This window comes from Macaca nemestrina, chromosome 8 (assembly GCF_043159975.1).
Source record: "Macaca nemestrina isolate mMacNem1 chromosome 8, mMacNem.hap1, whole genome shotgun sequence".
In the NCBI taxonomy this organism is placed as follows: Eukaryota; Metazoa; Chordata; class Mammalia; order Primates; family Cercopithecidae; genus Macaca; species Macaca nemestrina.
The window spans coordinates 42,910,847-42,938,529 of record NC_092132.1 but is presented as its reverse complement, the minus strand read 5'-3'; the positions used below and the strand labels follow the sequence as shown (position 1 = coordinate 42,938,529).

The window sequence follows — 27,683 nt, the reverse complement described above, 5'->3', positions numbered from 1 at the left end:
CATGGTGGTGCACACCTGCAGTCCCAGTTACTTGGGAGGCTGAGGTGGCAGGATTGCTTGAGCCTGGGAGTTCTGGGCCACAGTGAGCTGTGATTGCGCCAGTACATTTGAGACTGGTTGACAAAGCAAGACTCTGTCTCAAAAAAATTTTTTTAAATTGTTTCAACATAAGTGGAGTGAGGGCCCTGTGTTAGTGTCCCATGGCCCCTCACTTCTCTGGATTTGAATTGAGCTCATTGTGCTTTAACGCCCCTCTGGTTACCCAATCCCCACACAATTCCCCCTGGCAAAGTTTAACAGGTTAAAAACAACAACAACAATAATTATCTATATCTATATCTTGACAACTGGATCATTATTTCAACTTTAATGAGTCAGCAAGTAACCTTAATGAGTACCATGCTGTGATTTATTGCCAAGTCACTTTTTTTCAAATATTTTTTGTATAAAATATTTTATATTGTATAAATATTATATAAATCTTGTATTATATTGTATAAATATTGTATAAAACATCTAAGGCTACATCTGACTTTGGGTCTTTGGAAGTGATTAAGTTTCCTCTAAATGTCAAATGCATCCCCTAGTGTTTTGGCCACAGCCCTGACAACAAGCATGCTTGACGAGAAGCTCAGTGCTCTGGGGATGCTGGCAGTTCATCACTCCAACTCAACAGATTTTTGCATCAACTAGAAAAGATGCAGCAGACCTAAATATTATCAGAATTGTTTTAAAATTTAAAATTAAGGCCAGGCACTGTGACTCATGCCTGTAATCCCAGCGCTTTGGGAGGCCGAGATGGGCGGATCATCTAGGTCAGGAGTTCAAGACCAGTCTGGTCAACATAGTAAAACCCCTTCTCTACTAAAAATACAAAAATTAGCTTGGCGTGGTGGCGTGCAACTGTAATCTCAGCTGCTTCGGAGGCTGAGGTAAGAGAATTGCTTAAACCCAGGAGGTGGAGGTTGCAGTGAGTTGAGATTGTGCCACTGCACTCCAGCCTGGGCCACAGAGTGAGACTCCATATAAAAAAAATTAAATGTTCTCTATTTTTCTTTATTTGACAGAAAGAAATTAGCAAACTCCAAATACCAAAATGTTTTTTCAAATGACGTATCCTGTCTCCAGACCAAAATGATTAAAAAAAAAGAAGTTTAGAGCCAGGAACGCTGGCTCACACCTGTAATCTCAGCATTTTGGGAGGCTGAGGTGGGAGGATTGCTTGAGGTTAGGAGTTTGAGACCAGTCTGGCCAACATAGTGACACGCCCCTTTTTTTTTTTTGAGACTGTGTCTGGCTCTGTTGCCCAGGTTGGAGTGCAGTGGCGACATCTCGGCTCACTGCAACCTCTTCCTCCCAGGTTCAAGCGATTCTCCTGCCTCAGCCTCCCAAGTAGCTGGGATTACAGGCACCGCCCACCAGGCCCAGATAATTTTTGTATTTTTAGGAGAGACAGGGTTTCACCATGTTGGCCAGGCTGGTCTCGAACTTCTGTCCTCAGGTGATCTGCCCGCCTCGGCCTCCCAAAGTGCTGGGATTACAGGTGTGAGTCACCACGCCTGGCCAAGACCCTCATCTTTACAAAAAAAAATGATCCGGGTATGGTGGTGCATGCCTGTAGTGCTAGCTACTGGGGAGACTTAGGCAGGAGGATTGCTTGAGTCAAGGAGTTTGAGGTTGCAGTGAGCTATAATTATACTACTGTACTCCAGCCTGGCTGACAGAGTGAGACACTGTCTCTAAATAAATAAATAAATAAATAAATAAATAAGTGAAATTTAGTTTAAAAAACTATCTTAATCCCAGCCTAAGGTTGGCAGGGAAAAGAGGACTGCTTGGGCGCTGGATGGGAAGACTCTGTCCCCATTAGGGGGGTTGGGTGAATCCCCAAGGCCTTCCAGCAAGGAATGTTGGAGGCTGGCCGTGCCCTGAACAAGCTGCTCATCCTGACCAAAGTCTGCCCACCGCATGGTCCCTGCAGGGAGAGCAAACAGAGCAGTCCTTCTGCAAGACCAAACATGTTTCTCTAAATTTCCTGCTCCAGGCTGAGGGAAGCTCATTCCAAGGACCCGAATGCTGGCATTTACACTGGCAGAAGCTGGGCTTCCTAAGTCTCAAGTTTCCCAGAATGATCTGACTTGTTTACATTACAGTTCAGGAGGCAAACTGAGAGCTCGTGAGAAGCTGTGCTTATTTTTTTAGGGCTTCAGCAGTTACACACACACATGCGTGCGTGCGCGCGCACGCGCGCACACACACACACACACACACAGATTGAGAGTCCGAACCTTCTTTCTTCCAAGATAATGTTGTATTTATATTTTATTTTAACAAGTCTTCTTGGTCTCTCAGTTATGCATTTCTACTTAACTGTTCTAAAGGTCAGAACAAGCCAACCACATGATATTCTGCAGCAATGCAGACTCTTCACCTAAGGGCTACAACACCCCTGAAATTATATGCCAAACTGTGTATGTGCATTTTCCCCCCTAGAGTCGAGAGGACACAGCTTCCATCAAAGGGTCAAAAAGGACTGTAGGTGTTTAAAAGCCTCAGCCAACTGTTGGAATTTCAATGCCACGGCAATGATTAATTTCTGTTGTCAGCCAGAGGATGTTGCTAAAGGATCACAGCCAAAGCTTTTCACCAGTCCCTTCCTGCCCAGCACAACATACACATGTATCCCAAACCAGATCACAGAAGCCATATTTTTGTTTTCCGAGAAAAATCTACTTTTTAAGATAGAAAAGTGTCCTTATACCCCAACCATCATCCTGAATTCAATTATTAATGTATGTCCTTCAAAACTCTAAACTTGTTTGTATTTGAAAGAAAGAAAAATTACAGATAAAATTTAAGTCCTCTTGGTTCCCAAATTCCCCTTCCCAAAAGTAACTGCAATGAATTTAGCATGTATCCCTTCAGCCCGTTGTTCAAAACTTGTACAGACATGTAGTTCTGAATAATATTACAGTATTGCTTTTACATCTTATTTATTTTTGAGATAGAGTCTTGCTCTGTCGCCCAGGCTGGAGTGCAGTGGCATGATATCGGCTCACTGTAGCCTCTGTTTGCTTGGTTCAAGTGATTCTTCTGCCTCAGTCTCCCAAGTAGCTGGGACTACAGGTATGTACCACCATGCCCGGTTAATTTTTGTATTTTCAGTAGAGACGAGGTTTCACCACGTTGGCCAGGCTGGTCTCAAACTCCTGATCTCAAGTGATCCACCCACCTCGGCCTCCCTAAGTGCTCAAATTATAGGCGTGAGCCACTGTGTCCTGTCGCTTTTATATCTTTAAATGGTATCATATTGATTGCATTTTTCTTCATTCAATATTATACTTTTGAAATCTGTCCATATTGATACACAAAAATCTTGCTCATGCCTTTGCATTTGCCAATTTGCATTTTAACATTTTAAATGCATCAAATTTTATTTATTCACCATTAATGGATACTCAGGTTGCTTTAATTTCTTGATTTTGTAAATAATGCAGCAATGCATTTCTTTGGACATATCTCCTTGTGAGACACAAGGAGACACATCTCCTTGTCCAGAGTAGAGACCTAGAGGTGCTGGGCCACAGGGCATATACACCTTCTGCCAAATGGGTCTCCAAGGTAGACTGTAGCAATTTTCACTCCTTCAGCATCACATGGAATTCTGTCCAATCAGGCTAAGATGGGAAATAACCTAGTCCGAGACCTCCTGCCTCCTTCCACCTTTCTGTGTTCAGGAGCCTACTTCTCTGAACGTAGAGATGAGAGCTCTCCAAATAAAAGCTTTTGTGGGGAATCTAAACTGGGTTTGATCCATGAAACATGCTCGCTTGCTGTGGTCTGCACCGTGGGGTTGTGCCGCAGCCCAACCCTTAAGCCTCTTAGCTTCTGTTTTCTCCTGACTTGATAAAGCAAGTGGAAACGCTTCACCCGCTCATACCTGTGTCCTAAGCTAACCCCTGAGCAGGGGGCCCAGTATTACATTGGTTTGATTTTAGATTCCCTAAGGTCGATGTTGCTGCTTGGTTTGGCTTGTCCGTTTATTACTTGAGTATTTATTGAGCACCTGGGTGAGGGGTTCAAAGGCGAACAAAACAATACTCATGGAGTCGTTACCATCTGTAGAGGCGGGCACTGGCAGCTGATCTCAACCAGTCCTTCCAACCTGCCTACAAAATAGGTACCATTATTAGCCCCATTTTACAGAGAGGGACACTGAGGCTTTGAGTTCAGGAAGATCTCACTCGCCTAGGCTTAGCTAGGATTCTAGCCCACATCTGTCCACAGATGCAGTCTGAGTAACTACCTTATTCTGCCACATTGTGTTAGAAGTTAGCTGGGGTGACAGGTCACTTTGGTTAAGAGGATCAAAGGAGAAAGGAAGGGATATTTGAAATGGGCCTAGAAGGCCGTTTTCCATTTTAAGGGAAATGAGGATGAGAAGACAGAAGATGCACATGGGCATCAGGTCGGAAAGAGCAGAATACATTTGGGGAGTGGTCGGGGAATGGATGGAGTTGAGAAAATTGTAGAAGTGGAGTAGGACATACACCAGAAAAACAAACTGGGGTCTAATCACAGAGGGCCTTGAATGACAGATAGGGGAATGGTGAGTTATCTGAGGCTTTTGAGCTGGGGAGTGATGTGATTAGAGTCAGCAGCAAGAAAGAGAATGGAATTGTCGGGGAGAGCAGGGAAGCTGAGAGGCAGGGCTGGGAGGGGAGGGAGACGTGGAGGCCAGGCATGCTCAGCATCCATTCCAGCCTATGCTAGTAGCGTCAGAAACCTGAAGACTGCAGTTCATACATTTCTTTGTAGCTAGAGTTCTGGACAAGGATTCATGTAGCCCGCATGGGTGATACAGAGGCTGCTTGGTGCTGGGGTCATTTGCTTCTTCATTCAAGGACTTCCGCATGGCAATGGTGGCTTTCCAGTTTTGTTTTGTGTCTTACAGAGGTAATAGGATTCCAAGAGTTAGGTGTTGTTCCTGGAAGCTCTGCTTCAAATATCTTCCCCAGATTTTTCAACAATGTGTTAGTTACCTGAACCTGAGTTCTCCTGAAACTAGCTTGAGTGGCTGTTTCTGCAAATGAACTGAGACCATTGCAACAGAACTAGTAAGGACTTCAACTTGGATGAAAAGCATCAGGGCTGGAAAACAGGAGGAATGGAAGAGCACATTTTGGAGGTAGAAATGGGCAGGTTGAGGTAGATCTTTGAATGTGGGATGGAGGAAATCATCAGAGATGATGCTGAGGCTTTACCCAGGGACAATGCAAGGAGCGACAGAGTCATTAATGGGTACAAACAGTAGATTTTGAGAAGCTGCCCTTAATCTAAAGCTCTGGGGAATCAATTGCCTGCCCAGAAGCCTCTGTGTCCTGGAAGCTAAAGCTCTATGAGGACAGCTCTTTGCCAGCTTATTCACCATCATAATCACTTTGGCTTGTGCTTGTCATGTGGTAGACACTCAAGACATATTTGTTGAGGAATGAAGTTAGGGTCCAACATGCAAAAGGAATTATGGAAGCAAAATATTTTTAGAGCAAGGGGATAGGAAATTGTGTAGGAAGGATAAAAGGGGTTGACAAGTCAGGAAAAGACTACTAGAGGCCAGGCATGGTGGCTCATGCCTGTAATCCCAGCACTTTGGGAGGCTGAAGTGGGAGGATCGCTTGAGGCCAGGAGTTCAAGACCAACCTGGGCAACACAGTGTGACCCCATCTCTACAAAATGTATTAATACAAATGTTTTTCCAATTTTTTAAAAAGAAAAAGATGACAAGATATAACACTTAGTGACAGATAAAACAGAACTTTCTTCTTGAGACAGAGTATTACTCTATCGCCCAGGCTGGAGTGCAGTGGCATAATCTCGGCTTTCTGCAACCTCTACCTCATGGGTTCAAGCAATTCTCCTGCCTCAGCATCCCAAGTACCTGGGACTACAGGCGTGCGCCACCACACCTGGCTAATTTTTGGATTTTCAGTAGACATGGGGTTTCAACATGTTAGCCAGGCTGGTGTCGAACTCCTGACCTCAAGTGATCTGCCCACATCAGCCTCCCAAAGTGCTGGGGTTACAGGTGTGAGCCACTGTCCTTGGCAAGACAGAACATTTTAAATGCTTTTCTAAAAATAACTTTTTAAAAACAGTTGAAGTAAACATACATACAGAAAGCATATATCATACATGTATAGCATAAAGAATTATCACAGTCAAGTAACCACCTTTCTGATTAAAGAAACCAGAATATCCCTAGCATAGCTGGAACCTCTCGAATAACCCCTCTTAGCCATTAACTACCACCACCTAAAAGAAACCACTGTCCTGCTTCTAACAGCATAGATTAGTTTTGCCCATTTTGAACTTTATATAGTTATATAGCACGTATTCATCTATATCTGACTTCTTTTACTCAAAATTATGCTTGTGAAATTCATCCATGTTGTTGCATGTAGCAGTAATTTATTCATTTTTCATTGCTGTATAGCATTCTGTAGTATGAAAGTACCAGATTTATTTATCTGTTCTACTGTTGATGGACATTTAGCTTGCTTCCTGGCTTTGACTTTAATAAAGTTGCCATGGGCCAGGTGTGGTGACTCATGCCTGTAATGCCAGCACTTTGGGAGGCCAAGGAAGACGGATCACCTGAGGTCAGGAATTCAAGACCAGCTTGGCCAACATGGCAAAACCCCATCTCTACTAAAAATCCAAAATTAGCCAGGCGTGGTGGCGCATGCCTGTAATCCCAGCTACTCAGGAGACTGAGGCAGGAGAATCGCTTGAACCCAGGAGGCAGAGGTTGCAGTGAGCCAAGATTGCACCACTGCACTCCAGCCTGCACTCCATTTCAAAATAATAATAATAAAGCTGCCATGAACATTTTTATTCAAGTGTTTGGTGTACCTATGTACACATTTATATTGGGTACATATCTAGAAGTGAAATAGCTGGAATATAAGGTATGGAAATATTCAACTTTAGTAAATACTGTCACACTTTTCCAAAGTAGTTGAATTAATTTATATTCCACTCAACAAACATTTTACAATTATCGTACATCTTCTACAAAAAGGCTTAGTGGTTTCTGTATTCTGTTTAGCAAACCTTATCAAACCTTAAAGTCATGGAGATCATGTCACATTTTATCTTTTAAAAGATTTATTGTTTTATTTTTCACATTTGGGTCTATAATGTCCATGATGTTCATGTTTATATATATTGTGGGGTAGGGTTCATGTTTATATATGTTGTGAGGTAGGGTTCATGTTTATATATGTTGTAATTAGTGTATGTTCCATTTGTACATCCAGTTAGGTCAGCCACTGTTTATTTGAAATAACTTTTCTTTCTCCATTGTTCAGCAGAACCATTTCTAATATATATTACGTATCCTCATAAATGTGAATCTGATTATAGACTCTCTATTCTGAAATATTGACCCTACCATTTACCCAGATCCTATAACTTTTCCCTCTTAATATTCTTTATTCGTTGTTTTAAGAAATAGATATTAATGATCAGTCATTTATACAATGTGCAATGAATACTGAGATTTATAATGAATGTCATGCTGGATTATTCCATTGGGAACTATGTTTCCTAGAATTTCTTTCTCTATATGATTCTGGGTCGAGTTGGCAAAAAGTGAAGTTGTGTGAGATTTAGGAAGCAGAGATGAAGCAGGCACCATTGCGATCTAAAGATTGATATTGATGAGAGGTGGTGAGACACAGACACAGACATGCCAGCAGCTTCGTTTACCCTGGTTCTTCCCACTCTGGGTCCAACTGTCCTTTCTCCCTGCTAGCTCTGCTAACAGCAGCAACCCCAGGACTATCAGCAGATGCTGTGCTGTGAACTCAGAGGCTGCAGTCATGAAGCGCCAATAGCCTTTTGTATACTGAAGTTTGAAGCATGGGTTCCAGGCTTCCCTGAAAGCTGGGGTTAATAAGTAACTTTTCTCAAATTCTTCATCTCCTCTTTCCAGACCTTTACCTCCCAGTTCCTCCCCAAATTGTGCAAAGTCCACTTCCTATAATAAATTCCTTATTTCATAACATATAGTGGTCCTGCTTCCCTGAATGAACCCTGACTGATACACTCATGCTGAAATGAAATAGTCAACAAATGTAAAAGTGGCAAGCCCTAAAACTGCATATGGTAAAATCTGCAATTGATGAAAAATTGACAGAAGAACTGCATATGGATATTCTTGGCTGACAACATTGGCAACATCATCACGTTGTTGTTTTGAATTTAAGATCTTGAAGCTGGCTAATTTGCTTCTGTTCTAGGATCCTTCCTCTACCCCATCCCTAGCTTCCTGGGATCTTTACCTTGTCTCTACCCCCTTGTGTATATTTCCCTCCAGGTTAGGGGTTTGTCTTGTCCTATTTGTCTTTGCACTCTTTGCCAGAAGGGAAGTAAACCCTGTGCTGTAAGTATTCAAGGAAGGAGTGATTAGTTCTGGTCAGGAGAGTTCCCAAACGTCTCCATGGGGGTGCTGACATGTGACCTGGGCCTAAGTGGGCAGGAAGAGGGAAGAAGTAAGAGTAGGTAACATTTATCTCTGCGTTGTGTGTCAAGTACAGTGCTAAGGGCTTTACACATTAACTTATTATCACATCAATTATGTGAAGCAAGCACTATTATATCCTCATTTTATATATGGGGAAACTGGGAATCAGAGTAATTAGAAAACTAAACCATCATCACATTCCCCTACTAATATGCAAGCAAAGTCCAGGGGTGGGGGTTGGTTTGTCCTGGAATTTAACAGCCCTTTCTTAAGAGTGGTACTTTCAAAACTGCAATACAGGGAACTAAGCTATGAGGATACAAAGGCATAAGAATGATACAACGGACTTTAGGCACTGGGGGAAAGGGTGGGAATGGGGTGAAGGATAAAAGACTACACACTGAGTACAGTGTACACTGCTTGGGTGATGGGTACACCGGAATCTCAGAAATCACCACTAAAGAACTTACCCATGTAACCAAACACCATCTGTTCCCCAAAAACCTATTGAAAAATAAATAAATAAATAAATAAATAAATAAATAAATAAATAAATAAATGAAGGCCAGTTTGGTGGCTCATGCCTGTAATCCCAGCACTTTGGGAGGCTGAGGTGGGCAGATCACTTGAGGTCAGGAGTTCGAGGCCAGCGTGGCCAACATGGTGAAACCCCGTCTCTACTGAAAATACAAAAATTAGCTGGGCATGGGGGCAGATACCTGTAATCTCAGCTATTTGGGAGGCTGAGGCAGGAGGATTGCTTGAACCCGGGAGGCGAGGTTGCAGTAAGCTGAGATTGCACCACTGCACTCTAGCCTGGATGACAGACTGAGGCTCCATCTCAAAACAAAAAACCAAACAAACAAAAAAGTAAAAAACAAACAAAAACAAAGATGTTTTCTCAGACATGAAAAACAAACAAACAAACTGCAATATAGTCCTTGAATATGTAAGGGATGCCTGGAAAATGGGAGGAGAGTGTGTGTGTGTGTGTGTGTGTGTGTGTGTGTGTCGGTGGTGGTACTGATGTTTTGTGTTGTTTTCTCCTGGGAGAACGGAAAAGAGGTAAGAAGAGAAAAGGAAAAAATAGGCGATTTTGTAACCTCATAAAAGGTGGTAGAAACGGCTGAGGGATGTTTTTAAGAACACGACCAAGGAGATTATAAAGTATGACTAATGTTCACTTTTAAATTGCCTGACTTTTGCTGGGTGTGGTAGCTCATGCTTATAGTGCCAGCTACTGGAGCGGCTGAGGTGGGAAGATCACTTGAGACCAGGAGTTTCAGATCAGCCTGGGCAACATAGCAAAACTGTCTCTAAAAAGCTGCCTGATTTTCTGCAGTGTAAAGCCCTCCATCTTCCTGAATTTTTAGTAAAAATAGAGTCTGCTGCACACGCAAAGACATGTCAGTGTGAATTTATGGAAAACGAGGAAATGGCTGAGGCTTGCATTTGAGTTATACAAAATAGCAAGATGAGCCCTACGCTGAACTAATTCACAGAAGCAGAAGGTCAGAACGAGAGGCAACCAGACCTCAGGTCTCCTGGGAACTTGCAGAAGTCTTACAGGAGGCACTGGGCTTTCTAGTCTGTAGAATGCTGTACTCCAGAAAATCTTCTCTGGATCTTAAGGGGCAAGAAGGCTCCAGCTGACTCTTACATTATTTAAGAAACTGGGTGTGTGTACCCAGCCTGGAGGCAGGATCTGTGAGCTTGGAGACAGGCTAGTAGCAGATGTGACTAGAGGGTGGGGGCCAAAATAGAGTGCTGTGGGGAGTTGAGAGGGGACAGATGTAGCCCTTATGCTCATGGAATTCAACAACTATTAGGAGACTCAAAAATATACAGATGAAAGGATGGGAAAGCAATGCAAGAAGGTATCTAGCTCAGCGAGGTGGCTCACACCTGTAATCCCAACACTCTGGGAAGCCGAGGTAGGAGAATTGCTTGAGCCCAGGAGTATGAGACCATCAGGGCAATATAGCGAGATCCTATCTCTAAAAAAAAAAAATAGCCAGGTGTAGTGGCACACCTGTAGTCCCAGCTACATGGCAGAGTGAGGTGGGAGGATCACTTGAGCCCAGGAGGCTGAGGCTGCAGTAAGCCGTGATTGCACCACTGCACTCCAGCCTGGGTGAAAAAGCAAGACACTGTCTTAGGAAAAAAAAAAAAAAAAGGTATTTAATTCAACATCAAAGGGAAAGATTCATGTGGCCTCCCACTTTTGTTTTTATTTTTTAAATAAAAAAAATTTTTTAGAGACAGAGTCTTACTCTGTTGCCCAGGCTGGAGTGTAGTGGTGCAATCATAGCTCACTTCAGCCTAGAACTCTCAGACTCAGGCAATCCTCCCACCTGAGCCTCCTGAGGAGCTGTGGTATGCCACTACAATGGGTTTTTTTGTTTGTTTTCAATAGAGTCAGAGTAGAGTCTCTCTATGTTGCCCAGGCTTAAACTCCTAACCTCAAGCAATCCTCCTGCTTTGGCCTCCCAAAGTGCTGGGATTACAGGTGTGAGCCACCTCACCCAGCCTGGATTCCTTCCAAAATCGACTCAACATTTAGTTATTTCAAATGGCCTTTGGGAATGAAAGCTTTTGACAATAGTCAACAGGCTGCCTAAAAACACCAACCTTCCAAGATCAGATGATATTGGGCGCATTCAGGGTTGTACAGTGTAGACTAAAAACACCAGCCTTAACATGCATATACAGCATGGACAAATACACCAGCCACCTGCCATCTTCCCCCACATCCCCCCAAACCCTGCCCTGGGAACTTCCCTCTTTCAAATCCTGATCAAAATTAGTAAGGAACAAGGAAATTCAGGCCCTTTTGATCAGGAACTTCATTGTGATTTCCAAAATGTTTTGACCTTTGGAAATATTCTAGAACAAGATCCTAACCTCTCTCTCAGTGTTAATGGTCTCCTATGAACGCCCAAGTCGACAAATGTTTATTGAGCACAGACCATGTCAGGCACTGGGAGTTACAGACAGAACCAAGACCCAGCCCCACCCTTGAAGAGCACAATGACTTACTAAAATCCAGAAAAGACTTTTAAATACAATGACCTGGACTCTAAACAGTCTTGAAGAAACATTCAACATTTAAGCTTTAAAATACTCTTTCTGGCCAGGTGTGGTGGTTCATGCCTGTAATCCCAGCACTTTGGGAGGCAGAGACGGGCAGATCACCTGAGGTCAGGAGTTTGAGACCAGCCTGGCCAACATGGTGAAATCCCATCTCTACTAAAATACAAAAATTAGCTGGGCGTGATGGTGGGCACCTGTAATCCCAGCTACTTGGGAGGCTGAGTCAGGAGAATCGTTTGAACCCGGGAGGCAGAGGTTGCAGTGAGCCGAGATTGCACCATTGCACTCCAGCCTGGGAAACAGTGAGACTCTGTCTCAAAAGAGAAAAGAAGAGAAGAGAAGAGAAGAGAAGAGAAGAGAAGAGAAGAGAAGAGAAGAGAAGAGAAGGGAAGAGACTCTTCCCAGACTTAACCTTCTTTCTTTTAGTACCTTACCTTGCCAAAAGTGGGTTTTTTTTTGTTGTTGTTGTTGTTGTTGTGTTGTTAAATATGAAAATGTCAGGGATGTTCTTTCTTTTAAGAGATTGCTCAACAGGGCCTCATGTTTCTCAAAAGAGCACTTATGTACAAATTCAGTAACTTCGTGGAATAGAATGAGAGGGACTATCAAGCAGGCTTGAAGTTTACTGACGTTAAATCTACTTTTCAGACTTAATTAAGCCTGAAGCCCACAAATACCCTTACTCCCAAACCACCGTTTATTATGGAAGATAAAAGCAAATGACTTGAAATAAAGAAGAAAACCTGCAAAACAACATCTTAGCGTTTTCTCAGAAAACACAGAGTCCTCCAAGGACAATTAACAACAGAATTAATGCCAAAGAGCTAATACTCACCCCCTGCACTGCCGTAGAATAGCTAATCACAATTTCCTCTTGCCTGAAGGCTGTTTCTGGAAAGAACAACAGGCCCTGCCCTTCCCAGGTGAGCACTCTCAGGTGGGTTGGGACTGCTGCTAGGCCACTGTTTCTTAAGATTGCCTCCTTTTCCAGGCTCAGGGAAACACCATTGCCTTTTCCTAGATTGCTGAGAATTTCCAGGGGCCTCAGGGCCAAAGCATCTTCTTCTGTGGCATAGGTAAGTTCACGGATCGCTTGCTGCCCTCAAGTGTGGTCGCTGCTCAGCACTCTGTGAACCCAGAACTAAACCTTAGCTCCTTAGAGTGACCATTAAAAGCCTCTCGCACAAGGAATCTGTGTATCTCTGTGTATGTGTGTGTAGAGAGAGGGAGAGAGAGCATGTGTAGCAAGCTTGATTGATGGTTTCATAAAATGGAGGAGTCTTATATTCCAGCAACACAACAGTAAATGTTTTAGCAAGCCCTGTTGTTACAAATCTTTCTGCCACCCCACTTGTGGCCAGAAAGGTGTGCTCCTACTCTCCCTCCTTGAAACTGCCTTTGCAAAAGGCAGTGAGAAACAACAGTGAGAAAATTATGACAGTGAAAGAGATCTGATCTAACCAACTCCCTCTTGCCACTAACCCTCAAACCGCACTTCGTCATTCCTGTGTGTGGCCCAAGCTAACTTTGGGAGAAATTTAATTTATAGCCTAAATAATAGTCCTTCCTAAAACTAAACTGCCTTTGTAAAAGTAATGAAAGACTACTAGGTTTGGAGGATGAGAGGGGTCTGAATTCTGCTGAAATGTAGGCACAGTTCAACAATTACCAGCCATTGTTCTGGAGGTCATAATATTTGTGACTTCCTCAATTACTTCTGTAAATAACATTACTATTGTAGAACTTAAGATTGACCTTTTGAGATGTCTTTTCAGACTTTTGCATTTCTGATGACCAGGTGACTCCACTGGGACCAGAGACTCAACCCTCAACAGGTCCTGTGGTCCCCACCTAGAACTGGACTCAGCGTACAAGGACCATTTCCACACCCCTATGACTGCATCCCCAACCAGTCAGGAGCAGCCACTCCCTAGCCCCTCATGCCAAACTATCTTTAGAAAATTCTAGCCTCCAGTTTTTGGGGAGACCAATTTGAGTAACAATAAAATTCCAGTCTCCTGTCTAGCCAGCTTTACGTGCATTAAACTCTTTCTCTATTACAATTCTCCTGTCTTGATCGACTGGCTGTATCTGGGCAGCAGGCAAAATGAACCAATCATGCAGTTGCATCCTCTCTCCTCACTCCCCTTTTTATCTTCTTCTCTTCTTTTGACCTCAAATTCAAATTCTTCCCATTGAATTGCAACACCTTGGAACAATTTAGCACTCCTCAGCCCCTGCTCCTAAACCCAGCTCCAGCCTCCCTCTGCACCACTCATAGTGGCTTGGCTAAAGAGCCTGATTCTGTTCCTGGACAAAGGCCATCTCTCCCCCATGGGTAGTGTGGTAGTTTTTAAATATGTCTACAGATTCTTTGATACTTCTTTCAAAGGGTGACACCTATGTCTCCTCCCCTTTAGTAGGGGCTATCCTTACTGACTAAATTCCAATCAATAAAGGGCCACAGAAGTGACATGTGACTTTCCAGATGAGGGCAACAAAGACATTGTGACTCCCTCCTTAGATCACTCACCCTGGGGCAAGTCAGCTGCCTTCACAAGGACTCAGAGAAACTTCTCTCTCTCTTCCTATCCTCCATTGCTAATTCTTCCCAATAAACACCACCACACATAACTCTGGGCCAATGTGCAAAATGTGGAAGGGGTAGAGGGTGAGGTGCTGGGTCACAGCAGAGAAGTATAGAGATGAGTCCAAGGCAATTGAGTGCAGCAGAGCAGTGCATGGGCTCCAAGCCACAACAACCTGTGTTGGAGCCCCAGTTCTGGCACAGATAGGCTTGGTATGAGGCTTGGCCCAATGTAAGTATTCTTGTGGTGATAGCAGTTATGGTGATTATTATTGGTTAAGCACATACGGTGTATCAAGCTCTATGCTAGCTGCATTACACATATTACCATATTATTTTCTTTCTTTCTTTTTTTCTTTTTGAGAAGTATTCTCACCCTGTTGCCCAGGCTGGAGTGCAGTGGTACAATCTTGGCTCACTGCAACCTCTGGCTACCAGGTTCAAGCAATTCTCCTTCCTCAGCCTTCTGAGTAGCTGGGATTACAGGCACCTGCCACCACGCCCAGCTAATTTTTGTACTCTTAGTAGAGACAGGGTTTCACCATGTTGGCCAGGCTGGTCTTGAACTCCTGACCTCAGGTGATCCACCCGCCTTGGCCTCCCTAAGTGTTGGGATGACAGGAGTAAGCCACCGAGCCGGCTGGATGGCTTTCTTTCTTTCTCTTTCTTTCCCTTCCTTTCTTCCCTCTTTCCCTCCTTCCCTCCCTCCTTCCTTTTGAGACAGAGTATCGCTGTGTTGCCCAGGCTGGAGTGCAGTGGTGCGATCTCGGCTCACTGCAAGTTCCGCCTCCTGGGTTCACACCATTCTCCTGCCTCAGCCTCCCGAGTAGCTGGGACTACAGGCACCCACCACCACGCCCAGCTAATTTTTTTGTATTTTTAGTAGAGGTGGGCTTTCACCATGTTAGCCAGGATAGTCTTGATCTCCTGACCTCATGATCCACCCACCTTGGCCTCCCAAAGTGCTGGGATTACAGGCGTGAGCCACAGCCACAGCGCCCAGCCTCTTTAAAAAAGAAAAAAAAAAAGAGACAGGGTCTTGCTCTGTCACTTAGGCTGGAATGCAGTGGTACAATCATAGCTCACTGCAGCCTTGATCTCTCAGGCTCAAGTGATCCTCTCGACAGCCTCCCAAGTAGCTGGGACTATGGGCATGCACTACCATGCACAGCTAATTAAAAAAAAAATTTTGTAGAGATGGGGTTTCACTATGTTACCCAGGCTGGTTTCAAACTCCTGCCCTCAAGCAGTCCTTCCACCTTGGCCTCCCAAAGCACTGGGATTGCAGGTATTGTCCACCATGACCGGCCTGGCATTTCATGTTAATATTCACAGAGCAACTCAATAAGATTCATATGTTGTAGTGATAGAATAGTGTTTCCCCAAAATATATGTCCAAATTGTGACTCTAGATACCTGTGAATGTGACCTTATTTGAAAATAGGGTCTTTGCAGATATAACTGAGTTATTGATTTGGGGATGAAATTATCCTGGATTTACAGTAAATCTAATGGCTGGTATCCTTACAAGACAGAGGAAAAAAAGATCTGAGACAGGAGAGACACAGGAAAGAAGGCCACGTGAGGATAGAAGCAGAAGGTGAGATCTTTGTTGACACAAGCTAGAGAAGGCCAGAGCTGGAAGGATCTTCCCCTTCCAGGAATCTCTTTGGAGGGAGCTTGACCTTGCTGACATCTCAGTTCTGAGCTTCTGGCCTCCAAAACTATGAGAGAATACATTTCTATCGTTTTAAGCCACCCAGTTTGAGGTCATTTGATACAGCATCCCAGGAAACAAATACGTACACATGTATATTTTTTTAGATGGCGTCTCACTCTATTGCCCAGGCTGGAGTGCACTGCTGCAATCTCGGCTCACCCACTGTATTCAGGTGATTCTCCTGCTTCAGCCTGGGCCTACAGGCATGCGCTACCACACCTGGCTAATTTGTGTGTTTTTAGTAGAGATAGGGTTTCGCCATGTCGGTCAGGTTGGTCTCAAACTCCTGACCTCAAGTGATCCACCCGCCTTGGCCTCCTCAGGTGTTGGGATTATAGGCATGAGCCACTACATCTGGCCTGAATACGTATGTTTTTGTCCCCACTTTACAGATGAGGAAATGAAGGCTCAGAAAGACAAATTTGCCGAGTATGTTTTTATGCAAAGAGTCAATTTATGCTAGATACACATGAAGCTACAGAGTGCTCATAAGATAAATGATCAGGAACCCAAACAGGAAAATTAGGACAAATGTGTAGCTCTAGGTCTCCACTGAAGAAAGGAAAATAGGTTCACATCATTTCAATGGGCAAATTCACGCAAATACCAGAACTCATTTAATTAGGTCAGGAGAAACCCTCTTGGAAGGAGAAAACTAGCAAAATAGAAGATAGAGGTAACATGTAAAACATCTCAGCAAAACTGTCTATGGAGGAGACCAGTCCAGACCAGACAGTCAGCCCCAAAGGCTGATGACCTAGACTCTTGGGAGACTTTGAGCAGATTAAATTAATAGAGCAATTAGGGGCAGAAGCAAGCTAAGCCTCTTAAAATCTGGGAATCCAAGGGGAAATTTTCAGAACAATTTGGCTTGTAGGAAGGAATCAAGTCATGCACTTTTAATTTCTCTTTGTTTGGTTTCTTTTCAACATGCTGAAATGGCAAGTCTGAAGAGCAATAAATAAACACAGGTTTCTTCTGAGATGCGAACAGCAGGGAATCATTCATTTTTAAGGTCCACCCGTTTCCCAAGGAGCCCTGCCTGGTGTTTGAGCTTTAATCAACTCACGGGAACAAGTTTCTCCTAACCTACACCATTATCATCCCAGGAGGCTTCTCTTGCCTTTTGGGGGGAAGGAAAATGGGCATTTTCCATAGTTGCAAAAATAACAAATGCTCAATATACAAAATTTGGAAAATTTGAAAGGGCACAAAGAAAAGAAAAGAAAAAAATAAGCACCATAATCCCATCTCCTACTTTTGTTTTCTTTGAGACAGGGTCTCACTCTGTCCCACAGGCTGAAGTGCGACCACGCAATCACAGCTCACTGCAGATCCTCCCATCTCAGCCTCCTGAGTAGCTGGGTGCACACCACCATGTGCGGCTAATTATTTTTTGTATTTTTTGTAGAGACAGGGTTTCACCATGTTTCCTAGCCTGGTGTTGAACTCCTGGACTCAAGTGATCCACCCCCCTCAGCCTCCCAAAGTGCTGGGATTACAGGTGTGAGAGCCACCTCGCCCAGCCCTATCTCCTACATTTTGAAATACATTCTTCTGGTAGTTTAGATACAAGGATAAACATGTAATTCAAAACCAAACTGCCTTTAGCTGCTCCTGCATGTTCATGGGAGGGCTGGTGAAACGGCCTTTGTAAAATCATGACTGAGACAGTGGAAGAGATCGTACTTAACTGACTCCATCTTGCTTCTAACCCCCAAGCTGTCCTTGTTCATTCCTGGGCATAGGCTGAACTAACTTTGGGAGATACTTAGTTTTTCTAATTTAAATAAAGACAGTAACAGCACTTTCCCAAAGCAGACCTCCTTCTTGCCTGGGGAGTAGATTGCCTTTGTAGGACTAACATTAGCCACAAGATTAGAAATTATGGTTTAAGAGTCATGCAGCTGGAGGCTACAGGATTCTGACCCTCCCTGAACTGCTCCTAAGAGCAGTGCTTGAGATATTTTGCAGACCCTGCACTTGATGGATCAGCTGGTGCCACCCAGATCAATAAACTGGCTCATCTGATCTTGTACCCCTGGCCCCCCAGGAACTGACTCAGCACAAGACAACAGCTTCGACTTCCTATGATTTCATCCTTGACCAATCGGCACTCCTGGCTCACTGGCTTCCCCCCACCCACCAAGTTATCCTTAAAAACTCGGCTCCCTGAATGCTTGGGGAGACCGATTTGAGTAACAACAACAACAAAAAATTCCGGTCTCCTGCACAGTCGGCTCTGCGTAAATTACTCTTTCTCTATTGCAATTCCCCTGTCTTGATGAATCTGCTCAGTCTAGGCAGCAGCAAGGTGAACCCCTTGGGTGGTTACAGTGGCTGAGGACATAATTCATATTTGTGGAGAAAAACATAACATTGAATATTATTTACTATGTACCAAACACTAAGCACTTCATACATATTAACTCTAAGAAACTTCTCTACTGCCTGCAAAGTTCAAGATATTCTTCTATATTTAACTCATTTAATTTTCAGCAACCCTACTAAATATTAGTGCTATCCCATTCTGTAGATAAATAAACTAAGGCAGGGAAAGAACTGTGCCCCAAATCGCACAGCTGGTAAGTGGTGGAGTCAGGACTTTCTTCAGAATCTGCTTCAGAAGCCTGCGCTGTGCTGTGCTCTCCGTGCGCTGTGTGCTTCGTGCGCTGTGTGCTCAGTGCGCACTGTGTGCTGTGCACGCTCTGTGCTCCGTGCGCACTGTGTGCTGTGCTGTGCGCTGTGTGCTCTGTGCAGTGTGCGCTGCGTGCTATGCGCTGTGTGCTCTGTGCAGTGTGCGCTGCGTGCTATGCGCTGTGTGCTCTGTGCTGTGCACGCTGTGTACTGTTCTGTGCGCTGTGTGCTGTGCGTGTGTGTTCTGTGCTGTGCTCCGTGCGCTGTGTGCTTTGTTGTGTGCTGTGCTCTACGTGCTCTGTGCTGTGCGCTGTGCTGTGTGCTGAGCTGTGCTGGCATCGTTCTCACTCCTCCTGGTGGCTGTGGGAGGATGGACTGGTAAGGCTTTCTCCTTGTTATCTTCTATCCCAGACCCGGACGTCTGTCACAGTCATCAGGGGGTCTTGTCTGTAATGCCAGGAGGTGTAGCACAAGATGGGAAGGTGGGGGACACACTGAAGTGAGGAAATCCTAGAGGGAAGGCCAGCCTGGAGGGGCTCAAACACCGCCGCCCCCAGGCCCCGCCCCACCCCGGCAGCCAGAGCCCTGCAAGCAGCCGGGGCCTTCTACGCAAGAGGCATCCACGCTGTGCTGCTCTGAACATTGAGAGAACGCTAGGCTGGGCGTGGTGCAGGCTCACGCCTGTAATCCCAGCACTTTGGGAGGCCAAGGTGGGAGGATTGCTTGAGTCCAGGAGTTCAAGACCAGCCTGGGCAAGAGAACCAGATCCGATCTCTAAAAAGAAAAAAAGGAAGAAAGAAAACATATGCCACATGGTCATTTTCCTTGCAAAGGTGGTTTTGGAGGAATCCAGAGAAATGGCTGAATCCCACCTCTGAGCTGGGGCAGAGAAGGAAAAAAGAAGTCTGGTTGGTCTGAGAATAAACCCCATAGTCCAGAGGCAGCAGTGAGCCCCTGGGAATCTGGATAAACTTGAGGACACTGTTCATTGTACTTTACACCAACGTGAACTGGAGGATACAACCCGTTTTATTTCAGTCCCAGAAGACTGAGTGACCTCGGATGACACGTGGGAGAGCGCTGTACATTCATGCATGTATATACGTGTATGTGATTTGTAGCATGTATATTATGTGGTTTATATAAGCAGATACATGACATAAACATGTACCAGTAGAGATGTAGAGAATTCTTTATAAAAAGTGACATAATATAATGAATCAATAAATCTATATATATTATGCATTGTATATAAAATATAAATGTAATATGGTATATTATAAAACTTATATATAAAACAAACATAACACATATACTGTTTTATATATAAGATATGTAAGCACATATTTATATACTCTTTATTAAAATGTAACATTATATGATTTAATGTTTTTCCCATTAAATTTTTTTAACAAAATGGGACATTATTATATACACAATTTTGTGTGTTTTTAATTTAGGAATATAGTGTGTATGCTTCATCTTTTCAGTAATATTCTTTAAGAAGATGATTGTTAATATATTTTTATATTATTTTGTTTTTGAGGCGGGGGTCTTACCATGTTTTTCAGACTAGCCTTGAACTCCTGGGTTCAAGTGATCCTCCTGCCTCAGCCTCCCAAGTAGTTAGGATTACAGGCACACGCCACTGCACCCATCTATCTTTTTATATTCTATGTGGAGGTATCATAATTTGCTTAATCAGTCTCTTATTTTGGTTATTTGTTTCTGTTTTGTTTTTGCTATTATAGGTAATGCTGCTAATGAACTTTCTTATAAATAGAACTTAGATTCTGATTTCATACATCTTGCCAACATCAGTCAGGGCCTGACAGGAAACAGGTGGCATGCTAAACCTGGGCAATTGAGGGACATCTAATAAAAGAAAAGGTACAAAGGTGTAGGCTGAGTTTAGGGAAACCAACCAGGGATGGTGCAGTGCCTCTGGGATATTACCTCCTCTAGAATATTTTGTTATTGCTTCATTTTTCATTCCTTTTATTACTCGTGAGGTCAAGCACTTTTTATATGTTTAATTTTCTTTTGTGAGTTGCTTTTGCCCATCAGGGAGTTCATTTATTCTGCTTAGTTTGTGGAGTGTTTTACATTAACTATTGGTTTGTTTCCTCAAATATTTCAGTTGGTTTGTTATTTTTTATATGTGGTTACTGTTGTTTTGATACACAGGAGTTTAAAATTTTTACCTTGTCAAACTATTAATCTTTGCTTATGTTTTAGAATGATGCCAATTTAATAAGACTCTGTAAATGGAAATTATAGTCTATTTTATAGTTTCTTTTTAACCTCTAATTCTTATCTTCTTAACCAGAGCTATAACTTTCCTTATCAAGTAACCATTTATGCTAAACCTGAAAAAACTGAATATGATTCTTCCCCCTAAAAATTCTTTACAAACATAGGTATTAACATGAATCATCATATTTCCTGACCTTGTGTTCTTCCATCACGGTTTCAAAGCAGAGAAGAGTAACTCTGCTTTTTTTCTTTTTTTTTTTTTAAGCAAATTCATCTTCTAGGTGCTGCAAATATGATAAACTGCTCTTTTAAGGAGAATGCTTGCCTGAGCCTTAGCAGACATGCCCTGACTTAACACATCTAAGTGAAACTAGAGTATTTTTTCAAGAATCATCTTTATGATGTTCAAGATCAATTAAATGGAGGAAAAGTAGGTTTTAAAAATAAAATTAGGCTGGGCCCAGTGGCTGGCCGGGCGTGGTGGCTCACGCCTGTAATCCCAACACTTTGGGAGGCTGAGGCAGATGGATCACTTGAGGTCAGGAGTTCAAGACCAACCTGACCAAATGGTGAAACCCCATCTTTACTAAAAATATAAAGATTAGTTGGGCATGGTGGTGCATACCTGTAGTCCCAGCTACTTGGGAGGCTGAGGCAGGAGAATTGCTTGAACCTGGGAGGCAGAGATTGCAGTGAGCTGAGATCATACCATTGAACTTCAACCTGGGTGACAGAACAATATTCCATTTCAAAAAAATATAAATAAATAAAAATAAAATTAGGCCAGGTGTGATGGCTCACGCCTGTAATCCCAGCACTTTGGGAGGCTGAGGTGGGCAGATCACTTGAGGTCAGGAGTTCGAGACCAGCATGGCCAACATGGTGAAACCCCATCTCTACTAAAAATACAAAAAAATTAGCCAGTATGGTGGCGGGCGCCTGTAATCCCAGCTACTCGGGAGGCTAAGGCGGGAGAATTGCTTGAACCCAGGAAGGGGAGGTTGCAGTGAGCCGAGATTGCACCACTGTACTCCAGCTTGGGTGACAAAGCGAGACTCCATCTAAAAAAAAAATAAAGTAAAATAAAATAAAAAATAAAAATAAAATCAGTTCGTAGACTATGATACAAATATAAAAGATAATATTAAGCATAGGCTTGGGGCCAGTCATTCTGTGTTGCAATCCAGCTTTACTACTTACAAACTGAATAGGAAAGAAACTTTGTCCTCTCTGTACTCACACTCACTCTCGTACTTCACTTCTGATACCAAACGTGTGGGGTTGTTTTCCTCCCACACATCCATTCTCCAGTGGACACCAGCTTGTCCTAAATTTCCATCAATTCTGACACCATCTACCTGGAGTTAGCATCAGAACTAACAAGTTAAGGGCTCAGTCCTGCAAGACCGGCTCCTACTTCAGGTCCCAGTCACAAGTACAGGCCTCCTGTGCTTCTGACCAAGGCTATAAATCAGAGGTTTCCATAAGCCCCTTCTAGGGTTTGATCATTCATTAGAATGGCTCATAGAGTTCAGGGAAACACTTGAGTTTACCAGTTTGTTATAAAGGATATTACAAAGGATACAGAAGAACAACCGGAGGAGATTCTCTAAATGCCTTCCCAGCAATAAATATGCTCAACTAAAATTATATGCTCATAAATTGCTATCAGTATTTGGTAGTACCTGTCTAAAAAGACATTTTCACAGTTGAAATACATAACATTTCATCACACATTAGTATTAACAGATGAACATTTGCAATAGATTTTGATGATAGGGAACACCAATTTTGAAACTCAATCAAAATGTTACCCTCTCTCAATGAAATTTTTGTTTTTTTTTTTTAAGACAAGGTCTCACTCTGTCTCCCAGGCTGGAATGTAGCAGCACAATCACAGCTCACTATAACCTCTACCTTCTGGGCTCAAGCAATCCTCCCTCCTCAGCCTCCTGAGTAGCTGGGACTACAGGCACACACTGCCATGCTTGGTTAATTTTTAAATTTTTTTGTAGAAATTCCTGGATTCAAGCAATCCTCCTGCCTCCACCTCCCAAAGTACTGGAGTCCAGGCATGAGCCACTGAGTCTGGCCTAAAAATAAAGAAGTTAGGCCGGGCGCGGTGGCTCACGCCTGTAATCCCAGCACTTTGGGAGGCCAAGGTGGGCGGATCACAAGGTCAGGAGATCGAGACCACGGTGAAACCCCGTCTCTACTAAAAATACAAAAAATTAGCCGGGCGTGGTGGCGGGCGCCTGTAGTCCCAGCTACTCAGGAGGCTGAGGCAGGAGAATGGTGTAAACCCAGGAGGCGGAGTTTGCAGTGAGCCGAGATGGCGCCACTGCACTCCAGCCTGGGCGACAGAGCGAGACTCCGTCTCAAAAAAAAAAAAAAAAAAACAAAACTTAAATGAGGTTTAATTGGGCCTCAGCATCAAGTATTTCCTCCTGTCTGATGGTTCTGTTGCATGGAATCAATAAAACCCTGATTCCCACCTATGTGTGATTGCAAGTGGTCACAGCCTTTAACAACGTGCTGGGACTCTCAGGATATCCTTCAATTAAACTAATCTAAATGCTTGAAAAGACAGATTTTTGTTGAAAAATTGAATCTACTGCCAACGTGTCTTGTCACGAATACAAGTCCACTGAGTAGCATCCAAATCATAATAAACATTCAGATGATTAATATGTTCTGTTTACCACCCAGTGCCCTCACTCGCCAGTTACTGCACAGCTCACTATTATGCTGGGTTTGATTTTAAGTGAATGGATAAATACAGCCTGCATTTTTTTTTTCCACTTCTTTTTTATATGGAACATTTCATGAATTTTCATGTCATCCTTGGGCAGCAGCCATGCTAATCTGTGTATCATTCCAACTTTAGGATGTTTGCTGCCAAAGCGAGAACCAGATCTGAGTATTTTTAAGAAATGAGGGTAGAAGCCGGGCACAGTGGCTCATGTTTGTAATCCCAGCACTTTGGGAGGCTGAGGCGGGTGGATTACTTGAGGTCAGGAGTTCGAGACCAACCTGACAAACCTGACCAACATAGTGAAACTCTGTCTCTACTAAAAATACAAAATTAGCTGGGCATGGTGGTGCTCACCTGTAATCCCACCTACTTAGGAGGCTGAGGCAGGAGATTCGCTTGAACCCAGGAGGCGGAGGTTGTAGTGAGCAACAAATGACCTGGTTTGTAGGATTTGCCAATTACCATGGTGCAAATACTTCCACTACAGCCAATTTCAAGTTATTAGTGTGATATTTCTGAATATCAGGTTAAGAAGAGATGTGTATCATTGGATGAATGAGTATTTCTGAGTATCAGGTTAAGAGATGTGTACCGTTGGTAGTGAGCTGAGATTGTGCCATTGCACTCTAGCCTGAACAACAAGAGTGAAACTCCATCTCAAAACAAAACAAAACAAAAAAGAAATGAGAGTAGAGCTATGATCTTTCTCATCCATATAGTTATAGGAAGGTCTTGGAAGCATATAATACATACTCAATAAACAGTTGTTCATTGAATGAATAGATGAATGAGGGTTTTTTTTTTCCTCTAAAAAGGTTAGTCTGGTGGCACTAGTTTGTGATGTGGTGGTCTCCACCAAGTCACAGTCTGATATGGAATATCTGAATGTGCATGTTTGTATTTGCATGCATTTGTTACAGTTTTTAGAGACAGCATGTGAAATAGTGACCAAGAAAGGCTCTGGAGTCAGATTCCTTGGGTTTGAACCTCAGCTCTGCCATTTACTAGCTTCACAGCCTTGGAAAAACTGCTTAATTCTCTGTGCCTTAGTTTGCTCATCTGTAAAAGGAGGATAACAATAGCACTTACTTTATAGGATAATTGTAAAGATTAAAAGAGCTATTCATGCAAATAACATCATAAATTTGCTTAATATAGTTCCTGCTGAGGCATCTATTTTTAGGCCTGACATAAGTTATTTGAAACCTAGTCATACCTCATGACCTTTGGCGTCTGGTTACATCTTCCCCTTCCAGTGTGATTATTTGTGCTATAGCCCCATTGTTCTACCCACTGATACAAAGCTCAACATAGCCCAGAACTGCTGGCCATAATAAACCTAATGGTCAATGCCAGAGTCATGGCTGTGGTGGCATGCACCTGTAGTCCCAACTGCTCAGGAGGATGAGGCAGGAGAATCACTTGAGCCTGGGAGGTTGAGGCTGCAGAGAGCCATGATCGCACCACTGCACGTCAGCCTGGGTGACAGAACTGTGTGTTTTTTTGGTCTCAACAAACACTCAAAGTCTCAAACCCCTTGCTTCATCAGATGGCCGTGCTCACCGCCACCTACAGACTTCCTGTTGGCCTCCCATTGGGACCCCTAACCCTTCTGGGACCTTGTAAGTAATATGTATCGTGAATTTTGGTTTCATTTCCCCATTGTGGCCTATCTGATGCACACACCTGAACCTAATTTCACCATCACCCACCCACACACCCCCATCCCCAACTCCTACCCCAGTGCTCTCCCACAGAGTGGCTAGCTTGGCATATGGCCACTCTCGAGAGAGAGACCCGAAGACCAAATTAGAAAAAATTACAACCTAACTTGATAAAGGTTTGCCATTTAAAGCTGGTAAAATATAAAAAAGAAATGTAAATTGAAAGCAAGCTTACAAAATTCTCCAAGGAATCCTCAGATTGCAGAGGACATAGTCTGAAAAATACCAGTTTAAGAGAAAATGAATGAGAGGGTTTGTGCAGCTCAAAGCAAAATGATCTCCTTCTTTGATTTGCTTGCTCAATTAGTCTCAGAGGATGAGTGTCCGACATATACGGAAAGATGTTTTTAATTGGAGAATAACCTGGAAACTTCATACTACTGAGCTACGTGTCAGAAACAGTAACAAAAAGCACCGAGGACTTACTCTGTGCCAGACCCTGAGACAAAGTATGTACTTAAATTTTCTCATTTAGTTCTCAGAAAATGCCCAATGAAATTGGTATTTTAACCCCATTTCCAGATGAAAAAGTCAAGGCCGATGGCCCAGTTGAAACTCTTTTGAATGAAGTGGAGGAGGCAGGATCTGTGTGATTTGAGAGTCCAGGCTCTGAGTCAGGACTGCCTCCTGGCAACACACAGCAGCAACAAAGTGCAAGTTTGGGGGAATGCCAAGACCTTCACCTTGAGGGTCTGCATGCCCTGCTCTCCAGAACCGAGGAGGAGCCTTACCCCACCCACGGGTACTATAGCACTAGCTCATCCGCCCGGGGTCTCTTCCCAGCGGTATCAGGTGGCTGTTCTCCTTGAATGTCAAAACACACAGCCCTTGGTTTCTGCATTTCCTTTGTCTTTGCCACCCACACCCACCATCTCGCCTTGTACTTATTAACACCACAGGCTTACCCAGCACCTTTTATTTTTAGCATCTCAAAATGTTCGAACAAGACATTTTTCTTACTTTCATGTGCCTCTGCCTGGGAAAATCAGAATCACAAAGACTATTACCATCATAATGACTCCGATGGTTATGCAACAAACAATTCAAGATAAAAGGAGGGGAGAGGTCCTTCCAGGTTCTGGGGTTTGGGGGATGGATCCGGTTCAGAACACAGCTGCATCTCTGCTACCAAACCTGCTGACCTGGCCCTGGGACTCGGGACTTGCTGATCCGTGTGAAACAGCTTCTTCCTACCAGGGGTGTTATTGACAGGAGGGGAGGCCAGACAGCTGGGCTGCCTTGAAGTGATGCTCGCCCGTGTTAGCCATTTTAACAGTCATTTAAAATTCACTTCAAATACTAGGGATAGCAGTTTGTCACTTTCCCTGTTGTTTTTTCCCCACACACATATTAATATGGATGTGGCCAGCAGGTTCCAAGCTCTGAATTGTACTCATTAAGTCACAGCTGGCTGGGAATACGTGTCAATCCCAGACCTTTATTTCTCAAGCCGGTTTTATAATGAAATTAAAAATGGACTCCTCCAGACACCCCCTTCCCTGGAAGCAAAGCATTTGCCCCTCTGGGGAGTGGATAGTGTTCTGATATGCTCTTTTTCTCAAAAGAAATGCGTAAGTAATTTCAGTAATTAAAACATTTAATTTGATGATTACCCTCACAAAAAGAAACTGCACAAATTAACCCTGGTAGGGGAACATTCCCTCCAGCTCTTTCGACGAGGCCTTTTTTGCCCTCATCCGTGCCCTCCTTCCCTTTGAGGGAGCAGCCCACCTGTTTGGGATGCTCCCCCGTCACTCACCATATCCCAGTGTTCCCAGTGGAAGTGTGGCTGGCCAGATGGCCCCTGCTATTAGTCACTTTCCTCCGCTGAATTGCACTGCTTGACGTCTGAAACTCAGTATTTATTTGTAAAAGAAGCTAAGGAAAAAGCTGACTCATTGTTACTCCAGAGGAATTCCTTCAGGGAATATAATACCCTTAAGAAGACCAGACGTCATGAAAGACATTTTGGCTTAAGCAGAACTAGCTGCGTAAGTGAACTCACCTGGGGAGCTTGTTAAACGAAGTGGTTCCTGGACCCCACCCTGAACCTACTGAAACAGGAAGGTCCCAGGAATTTGAATTTTAACAAGCTCCCAGGTGATTAATTTGCAACCTGGATTTTGGGAGCCACTGAGATGGGAGACACCCACTCATCATCAGCGTGGGGGTGGGGTGTAACTGTGAGTCACTCAGGGAATGATGGGGGGGGGGTCTGACCTTTGATTGGGTGCAGCTGAGCTCACCTGACAGGCTGTGCTTCATTTGGAAATGACAAATTAGAAAACGATGTGCAATTAAGCTTTTCAAGAGGCAATTAATCAGTTCACCCCCTCTTGTACCTCAGAGCCAGCCTTTGCATCCCTGGGTAATCAGGAAAGTCA

At 43.6% G+C, this 27,683-nt stretch overlaps 1 long non-coding RNA gene and 1 pseudogene across 1 annotated transcript in view; both read right to left on the bottom strand.

The window, feature by feature from the left end:
• LOC105476034 (uncharacterized) overlaps positions 1–27,205 on the bottom strand; it is a 72,837-nt gene extending 45,632 nt beyond the window's left edge. Inside the window, exon 1 of the long non-coding RNA XR_011606841.1 lies at positions 27,059–27,205. This is a non-coding gene — a long non-coding RNA (uncharacterized lncRNA). The remainder of the gene's footprint in view (positions 1–27,058) is intronic.
• LOC112425639 (U6 spliceosomal RNA) lies at positions 23,628–23,727 on the bottom strand (annotated as a pseudogene).
• Positions 27,206–27,683: the final 478 nt, after the last annotated feature.